General features: G+C 36.6%; 1 protein-coding gene across 1 annotated transcript in view; it reads right to left on the bottom strand.

Moving 5' to 3' along the window:
* Positions 1-14,108, bottom strand: part of LOC110450363 — a 36,442-nt gene that overhangs the window by 11,572 nt on the left and 10,762 nt on the right. The window lies entirely within an intron of this gene.

Genomic DNA, 14,108 nt, shown 5'->3' with positions numbered 1-14,108 from the left:
GATCCTTGCTAACTGGATATGTTTACTATACTCGGTACTGATCCTTGCTAACTGGATATGTTTACTATACTCGGTACTGATCCTTGCTAACTGGATATGTTTACTATACTCGGTACTGATCCTTGCTAACTGGATATGTTTACTATACTCGGTACTGATCCTTGCTAACTGGATATGTTTACTATACTCGGTACTGATCCTTGCTAACTGGATATGTTTACTATACTCGGTACTGATCCTTGCTAACTGGATATGTTTACTATACTCGGTACTGATCCTTGCTAACTGGATATGTTTACTATACTCGGTACTGATCCTTGCTAACTGGATATGTTTACTATACTCGGTACTGATCCTTGCTAACTGGATATGTTTACTATACTCGGTACTGATCCTTGCTAACTGGATATGTTTACTATACTCGGTACTGATCCTTGCTAACTGGATATGTTTACTATACTCGGTACTGATCCTTGCTAACTGGATATGTTTACTATACTCGGTACTGATCCTTGCTAACTGGATATGTTTACTATACTCGGTACTGATCCTTGCTAACTGGATATGTTTACTATACTCGGTACTGATCCTTGCTAACTGGATATGTTTACTATACTCGGTACTGATCCTTGCTAACTGGATATGTTTACTATACTCGGTACTGATCCTTGCTAACTGGATATGTTTACTATACTCGGTACTGATCCTTGCTAACTGGATATGTTTACTATACTCGGTACTGATCCTTGCTAACTGGATATGTTTACTATACTCGGTACTGATCCTTGCTAACTGGATATGTTTACTATACTCGGTACTGATCCTTGCTAACTGGATATGTTTACTATACTCGGTACTGATCCTTGCTAACTGGATATGTTTACTATACTCGGTACTGATCCTTGCTAACTGGATATGTTTACTATACTCGGTACTGATCCTTGCTAACTGGATATGTTTACTATACTCGGTACTGATCCTTGCTAACTGGATATGTTTACTATACTCGGTACTGATCCTTGCTAACTGGATATGTTTACTATACTCGGTACTGATCCTTGCTAACTGGATATGTTTACTATACTCGGTACTGATCCTTGCTAACTGGATATGTTTACTATACTCGGTACTGATCCTTGCTAACTGGATATGTTTACTATACTCGGTACTGATCCTTGCTAACTGGATATGTTTACTATACTCGGTACTGATCCTTGCTAACTGGATATGTTTACTATACTCGGTACTGATCCTTGCTAACTGGATATGTTTACTATACTCGGTACTGATCCTTGCTAACTGGATATGTTTACTATACTCGGTACTGATCCTTGCTAACTGGATATGTTTACTATACTCGGTACTGATCCTTGCTAACTGGATATGTTTACTATACTCGGTACTGATCCTTGCTAACTGGATATGTTTACTATACTCGGTACTGATCCTTGCTAACTGGATATGTTTACTATACTCGGTACTGATCCTTGCTAACTGGATATGTTTACTATACTCGGTACTGATCCTTGCTAACTGGATATGTTTACTATACTCGGTACTGATCCTTGCTAACTGGATATGTTTACTATACTCGGTACTGATCCTTGCTAACTGGATATGTTTACTATACTCGGTACTGATCCTTGCTAACTGGATATGTTTACTATACTCGGTACTGATCCTTGCTAACTGGATATGTTTACTATACTCGGTACTGATCCTTGCTAACTGGATATGTTTACTATACTCGGTACTGATCCTTGCTAACTGGATATGTTTACTATACTCGGTACTGATCCTTGCTAACTGGATATGCTTACTATACTCGGTACTGATCCTTGCTAACTGGATATGCTTACTATACTCGGTATTGATCTTTTCTAACTGGATATGTTTACTATACTCGGTACTGATCCTTGCTAATTGGATATGCTTACTATACTCGGTACTGATCCTTCCTAACTGGATATGTTTACTATACTCGGGACTGATTTTTGCTAACTGGATATGTTTACTATTCTCGGTACTGATACTTGCTAACTGGATATGTTTACTATACTCGGTACTGATTTTTGCTAACTGGATATGTTTACTATACTCGGTACTTTAGCGAAAGTGTACAATACTCACTGAACTTGTATTATGCTATGTTAAGCTATATATACACAAGTACCAGCAAAACATGACATATGTTTGCTAAAGGCATGATTATTGAGTTTTCGTTTGAATTTTGAAAGAACAGATAGCAAACCCTTACTTCAATATTTCAACTAACAAAAAAAAATGTCTGCGTGAGACAACCTGTGTTGTTTTCGGGTTTACCACCAAAGTGAGCTTGGTACATATGTGTGAAATTGTTAAGCGTATAAGACTATTACTTAATATGATCATATTCTTTTCCAAGTCCAACTGTCTGCATAGACAACTACGTTTAAACCGCATCCTCGAAATCCAAAAGGTACCATTTCCGACACACATATCTTTTCTAAATACCTGGAATATGTAATGACAAAATAGGAGACTGTTTACGCAACATAATATAATAAATTAGACTAGTCTAAAGTCGTCTAAGGTTACAGTAATCGTGAGGCAACATAACGGTAAAATCGACAAGCTTAGAAGTTGGGCGTAGCTCCTCTGTAAACGTCAAAGGATGGGAATCATGTCTTGCCATTGGTCAGTTTTTTTGAATATGAAACCAATGAAATATTACTTTTCGTTTGCTTTCGATTGCTTTATTTCGTATTCTAGGGATGCAGAGACGATAAATGTGCTGAGGATGACCAATCCGTAGCTTTTGACCTTATTAGGTAACACCTACCATACCGTCAATGTATTAATACAATTTCAGATTTTAAGGTAGGTTCGAAATTACAACGACAAGAGCGTACTGAGAGGGGACACAAAAACAAAATGAAAGACAATATCATCTTCAAAATATATTGTTTAAAGCCATGTGCTCTGCAGAGTTTTAAAACAGTCATGCACATATGAAAACAAAACGACATCACAGACATCACACGTTAAGTACCAGATTCCAACGTGTTTTTCCAATGATCTGAAGTCATTTTAAGGAAATCAATTACATAAATGTAGAACCTAACTGGGGTACTGCTTCAGAGCATGTCACCGGTAAAGAAAATAAGTATAATGTTTCCATGTGTCAACTACCCTACGACTGACAAGGTATAGACGATACCACAGCGAATACGGTAATGTACAGAAGAGTACACCTATTCCAGTAACACAGGTCCCTTTAAAAAGCCGAACTTTAATCACGCTTGATATGACAGCGTTAACTTTCAAACTTAGTTTGAAAACAAAACGAAGATACAGAAAACAGCACTGAACGCATGCTATTATCAACGTTTTTCTGTGTATAACTATTTATAAAGTGGTTCAAACCGGGCACCGCCCCCGCCCACCCGGTAACACGTTGTACCAGGTACGACTCTCGCTTCGTGCCACTCCAATTGTTTGCGCCTGGGAAATTATAAAAAGAAGTGTAATTATCTCTCAAGCATTATTATCTTTACAAGAAAAACAGAATGCAGTTTGACAGAAATTTATTCTCATTATACGTTTGCGTGAAATTGCAATGGGTGTTAACCTATAATGATAAGCAAAACCAGTTAAGCTAATATGCTTGTACCACATAATACATATTAATATAAACTGACATGATAAGATTTTAAGAATATATTTCATTGACGATTTCAAATTGAAATTAATTTGCAATGTCAATATATAACTAATAAATTCTATTGAGTCTATAAATATTTGTCAAATCATGTATCATTTATTTAAAACAGGTGTTTCAGAAAATCAATTATTACGTGAGGAAAAGATTTTGTTAAATGCTTGTACTGCGATCCGCTGTGTTTTATTATGCAGACAAGTTATGGTAGGTTTAGACAAGTGAAATGCAGTTTGGTGATACATTTAAAAAAAATACAATACATTATATGAATTACTGTATATTTCGTATAATAAAAGGTATAGTTTGGGCAACACAATTTTCGAGAAAAAAATGAATAAATAACTTATTCGGATTGATATGTCTTACCTATGCCCCGCATTGACCATCAAAGCACATGTCAAGTTCGGTTGGGCTAGCACTTGCAGTTTCAGAGAAACTAACTAAAACGCAAAAACGTAATGTTGATGGAGATGCTGACAAAATCAATGGACCATGAAAAGTAGGCCGCACCCAGCATTTGATACACGGGTAAATATCTACTACCTAAGCTGCATGTATGGTTCAAGTTTGGTTGACCTAGCACATACACTTTCAGTGAAAGTAACTTACATGCAAAAACTTTATGTTGACGCCGCCGCCGTCGTCGCCGGAAAAGCAACACCTTAGTATCGCTTCCGCTACTTCGTGACGGCGAGACAAAAATCTAAATCAAGGAATGGTATATTTGATACATATATACAGATTTCATTGCATCGCAAAACATCGCATGGGTTCTACAAACTGACCGTTTTGAGGTCAGTAAACCCACCTAGACGTTTCGAAAATGTCAACTGTAGCAGGACATATGACGGATATGATATATTTTAAGGAAACCAACACATTGGCTACCATTTGCATTGTCAGCTTTAAGTAAGTTATCTCATGGACATCAGAACTGTTTGTTACGATTTCCCATGCATTGTTAGCTTCGCTGTCTTCATTGGAATGTTTAATAGTCTATCTGTTCCTAGAATCATCATGGTGTAACCCACTTCTTTCAAATAACCGGCGCTCTTAATCTCATTTCCGTCATCTTTAGTATAAAATTATATATTATTTGTCTCACTATTCCTTTTTATTATGGATACCCTTACAACAGTACAAGGAAGATACACTGGGATTCCAAGAAGAATAAAAGGATTTCTGCTTCAGCGACGACACCTGGCATGTAAATTTTGAAAACAAAATAATGGCACATCCTCAAAGTGGGGCCCGGGGCACTGACAACGAAACAACAAGACACACCTATGAGCATCGGATCTTTAATGCAGAACGTTAAGTAGGGAATAACAACTGCTGGACTTTATCCTTGCCTTCCTCACGTGGGTAGAAGTTCAACATTAAGGCCGAAACTGATGTATTTCAATGGAAGGCGTAAGGAAATAAAAAGGTTGTTAGGTTAAAGATCCGACCTATCGCAATGCAATTCATGCCGCAAATTTCTTTTAGTCGCTAAAGCAGAGTCTCCGATTCTGCAGTTGACTCTTACACCATGCAGTGATTAACAGCAGGTCTGCAGGGCTTTTAGAGAATCTTGTATAGTGTACGTTTTAACATGTTCATGCCAATACGACAGTGAATATTATCATAAGCAAAAAAACTGACAAGTATCTAATCACTGAAAATTAGACAGATCTGATGATAAATATTTGATATTTAATGGTTTACCGTATCCTATACATTCTACGAGTATAGTAGATTATCGATATAATTGAGGAAGCACAATTGAATAATATCGGTATAGTCTCCAAAACGAGGGTGAGCTTTATATGACATGAAACCATAAAAGCATTAAATTTTAAAATTTAACCCATTATCAACGAAAATACTACTGCATCAGAACGGGTGTAATCCTGGGCGCCATATTCTAATAACGTCTGGTCTGCTAATGTCAAAAGGTTTGCAAGACTAAAATAATGAATAAACATTGAATGTAATAGACTGTTCACATAAATGATGGGTCAGATGACATTGCACGCTTTTAGTACATGTGTGCGCATTTGTGTTAATCAGCATGTGTCAGCATATATGCCATTTTCTTTAAAATGGCATATATGAACTTCCAAACTGTCTCCAAATTTTGCGACGCTAACTTTATAACAAGAGGATCTAATGATGAACGTTTATGGTCCTTCATGATATTCCTGTTGTGAAAAAATGGAATACAAGTATTATACTTTTTTTATGAGGAAATATGCCTGAGTACCGATTTAAAAATCGTATTAGATATCAAGAAACAATATACATGTGATCTAATAAAGCCAGATATCGAATACCATGAAGACAGAAACCCTCTATCTTGTTCGACAATGTTAGATAATATTTACGATATGATGGCATCATGCGTGTTATTATCTGGTTGGTATGTGCTGATAAATACAAATAGTGTATGCATGATATCAACAGTCCAATCCTTGGTTCCCTTCATACCTCGTAGACAAGGCCACGCCGTGTAGGCGCATTGCTAGTTAGACCCCCCTGAAAGAATTTCACATTTCGCCAGATCCGACATTCATTATGCTGTTCCAAGGTCATAATGCTGGTTGGTTTGTACGAGAGGAAACAAGAATACTTGCCCAGTAATCCGCCTCGCTTTAAACGCTTACACAACAGCACTGTTATTATACATGTTTGAATCATTTCGCCATCCATTGACAGAGTGCAAATTGTATCACCCCTTTATTCATTTTCTACACACAAACTAGTTTGTTTAATTCTTTCACTGTCTACATTTGTATCTAGTATAATTAAATTATGAAGTTAGCGTGCAGGGGGTCTTATTGTGAGAGGAAACCGGAGTACCCGGAGATAGCCTTAACCCTCGTGGTAGGGCAGGTGACCCAATACCTTTTCACGTCCGATCGGGGTATCGAACCACGGCCGCCTTTGTGAAAGGCAAGTGCGCCATCCATTGCATCACCCGACCACCCGATTAGTTAATTTGATAACCACTATCAAACAGATGTGTATTTATCACATAGCTGACCCATGTTACCATGTCATACGGCCATGTCATAAATATGGTATCACACACGTGTAATAAAACCTAAAGGGGCTGCAATTGATCAAAACCGTGGTAACATATTCCTACGCCACTACAGGTACTACTTGTATTTACTGTACTACATGATACATTTACTGCTATTTCAAGTAAATTTAAAATGTTTATTTTGTCAATTTTATGTTCATACCATTTAAAACTACTCATTATATGGAACAAGTTTGCACTGCGCTGAACGACGGTACTTTGGGTACTTTTGGTTTTGGCCTATAGATAGTCAGTTTATAACACCTTACTGAGTTTTAAGTATTTTGTCAAATTTTGGACTGTAATGTGATAAATATATTCTTACGTTCGTGTCCATGTCATACATGTACTGAACTTATAAATCTCGTTCATTAATGTGATATGACACTCGCCTAAAGACCCGTTTCATATCAAATTATTGAACTCATTTAATAAATTCAACATGACATAGTCACTCATGTAAGATCCTCTATGTATTACATTTAACAGAATTATTTGACGATGTAACGTCTTTAGTTATCATATTAATGGATGCCCATCGTATTCACAGCTACAGTATGCAGATACATAACACGTTAAATGCTCATACGCTGTTGTATTGTCTTAATACCAAAAATATCTATCCTATCGCATATTCGTCCTCGATATATATATTTATAGCTACATTTATTAAACATGAAATCATTCGTTTCACTTGTTTATTTAGGTCTTTTATCAAGGATTCATTGTTATATAAAAAAGCTTAACTTGAATTTGATTCGGAAACAAACTTTGCAAGGTCAATTTATATATTACAGATGTTTAATGTCATATTCCCAACAGCAGTAAATGTGCTTGAGAAAACATGTTTTGTTTAGATAACAGGTGTCATTAAGGCCATTTTTATCTTACTGAAAAGACATATATATATATATATATATATAGACCATGTGGTGGTCCTTTACCGTAAATTGACAATTGTGTACTATACAATTAAATATGATATGTTTTATTGTCGATTGGTCGAATATATTACAATAGTATAAATCTAAATCCTTTTCTTTACAATCTTTATCCTATATTTGAACATAAATGAAATTTACAACGGCATTAAAACTTTGATTTATCAATAGACATATGGCCTTTTTGCTCTAATTGATCTTAAAGAGAACAATTTTATGACTAGTAACTGACAAACAAAACGCGAAACACCCTTTTCTACATGTACGACCCCGATCAATCAGACCCTGATATTGACATGATCCTGCATTTCAACAATGGTTTTTATCTACAGACAAATTAACGAGCGTCTCTCCGGTCAATTAAACAATTATTATTACAGCGCATACAGTGCATTTAATTTAATTTACGAGGATATGCATAATTATAAGATCAATTATTCATTATTTGAGATGCAATAAAAAGGATCATAAAAGTGATATACGGAAATAATGAAGTCATTTCAAAAGATAAAACAAAAAGCGCTTCGTTAGGACAATGTTAAATTTAACTGACAGTTACGTCGCTGAAATTGATATGATCAATTAATCTATCTCGGGGCCGTTGTGATAGTGAACATTGATCATTGCAATGGTGGCATTAAGCAGAACACAGAGATTTAAATAGATTATTCAATTAATGTGCAATTAACCTACTGACCTAATGCATAAAATTAGTTCACGATTGTGACAAAAGAATGCATTAATTATAAAGTATGAATAGTTTTGCGGCGTGTTATACAATCCAATGAATGACGTTAAAGACCTCTGACTTCCTTTATAAATAAACATCACTGTTACAGAGCATGCAGTGAAAAAAATGTCAAGGAATTCAACTTAATTTATTTTTTAACAATTATGAAACAAGCAATTTTAGTTTATATTATTCACACTTGATTGCCCGAGTGTTAGCACGCGGGGGTCTTAATGTCAAAGAAAACCAGAGTACCTGGAGAAAAATCAACGTGGTCGGGCAGGTGACTCCATACTATTTCACAGGCGATCGGGGAATCCAACCCCGGCCGCCTTAGTGAAAGCCAAGTGCGGTATCCACTGCGCCACCCGACCACCGTATTCGTGAGTGTTACAAGCTTGTCAATATTTCTTTAAACAGAATGTTTGTTGCACATTGTTCTTAAGAACAACTGGTCCCTTCGTCCCCCACCCTCCCGTGGTTCAGTCAATATATCCGCCTCTGAACTGTCACGTGTCATAAGGTGAACGCAAATAGATACTTATCAGACCGATGCAGACGACCTATTGGTCTATATCAATAATGCATTTAATATGCAAAAGATATCCATCTAATATTAAAGTCATTAGTTGTGTTTTATCACCAACGGTCATAAGATGAACTGATTGCACATAATTGCCTTGACATAATGTTGCGAAATATCCTCTTAAAATGTCAAGGTTTGATTAATTTATATCGTACTAAATGCACTTGGGATTTAATTGACAATTTGAAAATAAATATGAATATAATGATCTATATTCAATTTTGTTTTGACGGAGCTGTAAAGTAAGTGCCTCTTTGTGTATATATACATTAATAATAATATAAATGCTGCAACGCTAAGTCCTTTTGTACGGTGTCTATTTCGTAAAAGTATGGGTAAAAAGTATGGGTAAGGGTAAAAAGTATGAAAATTGCAGTCTTTCGAAACCTCGTTCGCACCTCAATAATCAATTTATTACATTTGCAGCCCAATAATACATGTCTGATATCTTATAAAGGGGTTGATATCCGTCACATGCCTAAAACGGGTCTAACATTATGTGACTGACCCGATATCCTACCACCGGCTTAATACCCCTATCACTAGCATGATAACCTACCTTTAGTCTGATAACCCTGTCACTAGCCTATTATTCTACCACTGGTTTAATACCCCTATCACTAGCATGAAAACCTACCATCAGTCTGATAACCCTATCACTAGCCTATTATTTTACCACTGACTTAATACCCCTATTACTAGCATGATAACCTACCATTATTCTGATAACCCTATCACTATCATATTATTGTACCACTGGCTTAATTACCCTATAACTAGCATGATAACCTACCATTAGTCTGATAACCCTATCACTAGCCTATTATTCTACCACTGGTTTAATATCACTATCACCAGCATGATAACCTACCATTAATCTGATAACCCTATCACTAGCCTATTATTGTACCACTGGCTTAATTCCCCTATCACTAGCATGATAACCTACCATTAGTCTGATAACCCTATCACTATCCTACTATTCTACCACTGGTTTAATACCCCTATCACTAGAATGATAACCTACCATTAGTCTGATAACCCTATCACTAGCCTATTGTTGTACCACTGGCTTAATACCCCTATCACTAGAATGATAACCTACCATTAGTCTGATAACCCTATCACTATCATATTATTCTACCACTGGTTTAATACCCCTATCACTAGCATGATAACCTCCCATCAGTCTGATAACCCTATCACTAGCCTATCATTCTACCACTGGCTTATTACCCCTATCACTAGCATAATAACCTACCATTAGTCTGATAACCCTATCACTAGCCTATTATTCTACTACTGGTTTAATACCCCTATCACTAGCATGATAACCTACCATCAGTCTGATAACCCTATCACTAGTCTATTGTTGTACCACTGGCTTAATTCCCCTATCACTAGCATAATAACCTACCATTAATCTGATAACCCTATCACTAGCCTATTATTCTACCACTGGTTTAATACCCCTATCACTAGCATTATAACCTACCATTAATCTGATAATCCTATCACTAGCCTATTATTGTACCACTGGCTTAATTCCCCTATCACTAGCATGATAACCTACCATTATTCTGATAACCCTATCACTAGCCTATCATTCTACCACTGGCTTCATACCCCTATCACTAGCATGATAACCTACCATTATTCTGATAACCCTATCACTAGCCTATTATTGTACCACTGGCTTAATACCCCTATCACTAGCATGATAACCTACCATCAGTCTGATAACCCTATCACTAGCCTATTATTCTACCACTGGCTTAATACCCCTATCACTAGCATGATAATCTACCATTATTCTGATAACCCTATCACTAGCCTATTATTGTACCACTGGCTTAATACCCCTATCACTAGCATGATAACCTACCATTAGTCTCATAACCCTGTCACTAGCCTATCATTCTACCACTGGCTTATTACCCCTATCACTACATGATAACCTACATTTAGTCCGATAACCCTATCACTAGCCTATTATACTACCACTGGTTTAATACCCCTATCACTAGCATGATAACCTACCATCAGTCTGATAACCCTATCACTAGCCTATTATTACCACTGGCTTAATACCCATATTACTTACATGATAACCTACCATGATAACCCTACCACAAGCCCCTTTTCTACCAAAGACTATGGGAAGGTGTAACCATCACAATAGGGGATATTTGTCTGTAAGGTAAATACACTAATGAGCCGTGTGTTGTTGTGGTAAGGTGCTACCATCACCCTAGGGGATACTGTATGTAAGGGTAATACAGTTGTGAGACGTGTGTTGTTGTTGAAATGTGCTACCATTACCCTTGTGGATACTGTATGTAAGGTTCATACAGTTGTGAGCCGTGTGTTGTTGTGGTAAGGTGCTACCATTACCCTAGGGGATACTGTATGTAAGGTTAATACAGTTGTGAGACGTGTGTTGTTGTGGAAATGTGCTACCATTACCCTAGGGGATACTGTATGTAAGGTTAATACCGTTGTGAGCCGTGTGTTGTTGTGGTAAGGTGTAGCCAAAACACTACGAGAAACTATGTTAGGTAAAAACAGTTGTCATGTGTTGTTTAGGTAAGATGTATGCATCATATGATTGGAGACTGTGTTACGTGAAATTAGAAATGAGCAATGTGTTGTATAGTGTAACCATCACATCACGATACACTGTGTTGGGTAAAAAAAGTTGTGAACCATAGGCTATTTACCCGATGCCCGATCGGGGAATCGAATCACGACCGTCTTTTTAAAGGTGAACAACCACCAAATGCTAAAACACGTCAAATTTAGTGTCAAAATATTAATAAAACATATTATAATTAGTTGTCATTCTATTTTTTCAAAAAAAAGTCCGTATTTGTGCATAATTTATTATTTGAAAACGGCCCGTTTAATCGTATACCTTGGGAAGCACAGAATTTGTACGCAGTTACTTCCCTTTGGCTGTGACGTCATTTGTGACGACCGGAAAGCGCGCCAGCTGTCAGTTCGGAGGCAGTCGTCAGGAAAACGTAAACAAACATGGTGCACTGTGCTGCGCTGAACTGTAATAGTAATTCCAATAATGGAGAGAAACTCAGTATGTTCCTGTTCCATAAGGAAAAGGTAAAGACTAAGAGAAAGGGATGTTCTCCAACCTCACACACGAGACTCTGTCAAAACCATTTTGAACCAGGCAGCTTCGTGAGAGATCCACGATCGATGTCGTCGATAGGCTTTGAACCATAAGTTTTATACTGGTTGTGCGATCTGAGTATGTGAGGGTAAATGTGGTCTACAAGATTGTGTGATCTGAGTATGTGAGGGTAAATGTGGTCTACAATGTGTATGATCTGAGTATGTGAGTCTACAAGGTGTGTGATCTGAGTATGTGAGGATTTTTTTTGTCTACAGTAAGTTTGTGTCGGTTAGACGATTTACAGGAACGGGCAGGAACGGGCAGAAATCTATTAATTATTATATCCATTAATGGATGTATGTATTAGATACATTTAATCAAGTATCATTATCGGGTATAAGATATATTTGGTAAAAGGATTGCAATTACATGATCGGTGCAGAATCGGAATAAATTATATCTATATATACATTTATGTCGTTATAAATATAATTATGAGACCTATATTTATGTTTTTATATACTTTTTTATCGGGTATAAGATGTATTTGATAAAAGAATTGCAACGAATTAAGAGTATTGTATTGATATGGATCGGGCAGGAACGGGCAACGATTTACAGGAACGTACAGAAACGGGCGACGATTTACAGGAACGGACAGAAACGGGGCAGGATTGTAATCTACACATTAACACGAATTAATTCACTCAAAATATAATTTATTCCGATTCTGCACCGATCATGTAATTGCAATCCTTTTACCAAATATATCTTATACCCGATAATGATACTTAAATGTACCTAATATATATATCCATTAATGGATATAATAATTAATAGATTTCTGCCCGTTTCTGTCCGTTTCTGCCCTTTCCTGCCCGTTTCAGCCCGTTTCTGCCCGATCTTAATGTTTTAGTAAACAAATATGCAATTAATTGGTATAATTGTTGAAATTTTGAATAATTTAATTATTGTAACTACATAGAGCTTCTCAATTTGAGTTTGCCCTGAATAAAGTCCAAAGTATTCCAAAACTTGTGTTTTGTCTGGTTTTTTTTTATGAAGAATAGAACCAAATATATCGGGGAAATTTATTTCTGTACATAATGCTGGCCTCCACAAGCAAAGACTTGAAGTAAAACGTTAGCAGCATTCATGGCATGCAACTTCCTACACTTTTAATATAAACAATTGACTCAATATAAAATTATCTCTAACGAGTCCGTATACTAATATACAGAAGGCCTTCCATCACAGGGATATCAGTTATTTAACATGCTCCAGACTAACAGAGCTGAAGATACATGTTTTATATTTAAAGTCGGCTTAAAAGTATATATAAAACCTAATTACAATTAAAGAAGTTGTATTTTACGATAAATTGGTACCAAGGATTGAAAAATCGAGCTTAAACGAACCATTCTGGTGTAAGATCAGCATTGACGCAAGCCATACTGCCGGTTTCCTGACCCTGTTCGTCGTCACTAACATCCAACTCAGACGATTCAGATTCACTTATAACCTCTAAATCGGTGCAGTCTGGCTCATACAGGTATGGCTGAATATCCAGTGTGAAGCAAACATCTGGAATATCCTCGTTGTCACTAAAATCCACGGAATCCATAGCCCCGGTACCAACTAGTTCAGTAGTTGTTGTGACAGACGGTCGTCGCAAATGACGTCACAGCTCTTCCGGTTTAACGAACCATAACTCGTGCTAACTTGTATTTGAGATTTTCAATACCGGTTACAAAATTTGCTGATTTTCGCAACTTTTGTGTTTTCAAAATATTTTTTCATTTTACGGAAGGGATATTTAATGAATAATGCCCCCAAAAAATGCAAAATATGTGAAAATGAAATTGGGTTGTTATCACCTTTAATGAAAGGCGAGTTCGCTATCCACTGTACCACCCGGCATGCACCAGTCGTATTTTAACTGCCCTTTAGATTC

Source organism: Mizuhopecten yessoensis, unplaced genomic scaffold (assembly GCF_002113885.1).
Source record: "Mizuhopecten yessoensis strain PY_sf001 unplaced genomic scaffold, ASM211388v2 scaffold5193, whole genome shotgun sequence".
Taxonomy (NCBI): domain Eukaryota; kingdom Metazoa; phylum Mollusca; class Bivalvia; order Pectinida; family Pectinidae; genus Mizuhopecten; species Mizuhopecten yessoensis.
Note: the sequence above shows the minus strand (reverse complement) of the source record. Positions and strands in the feature narration are given on the sequence as shown.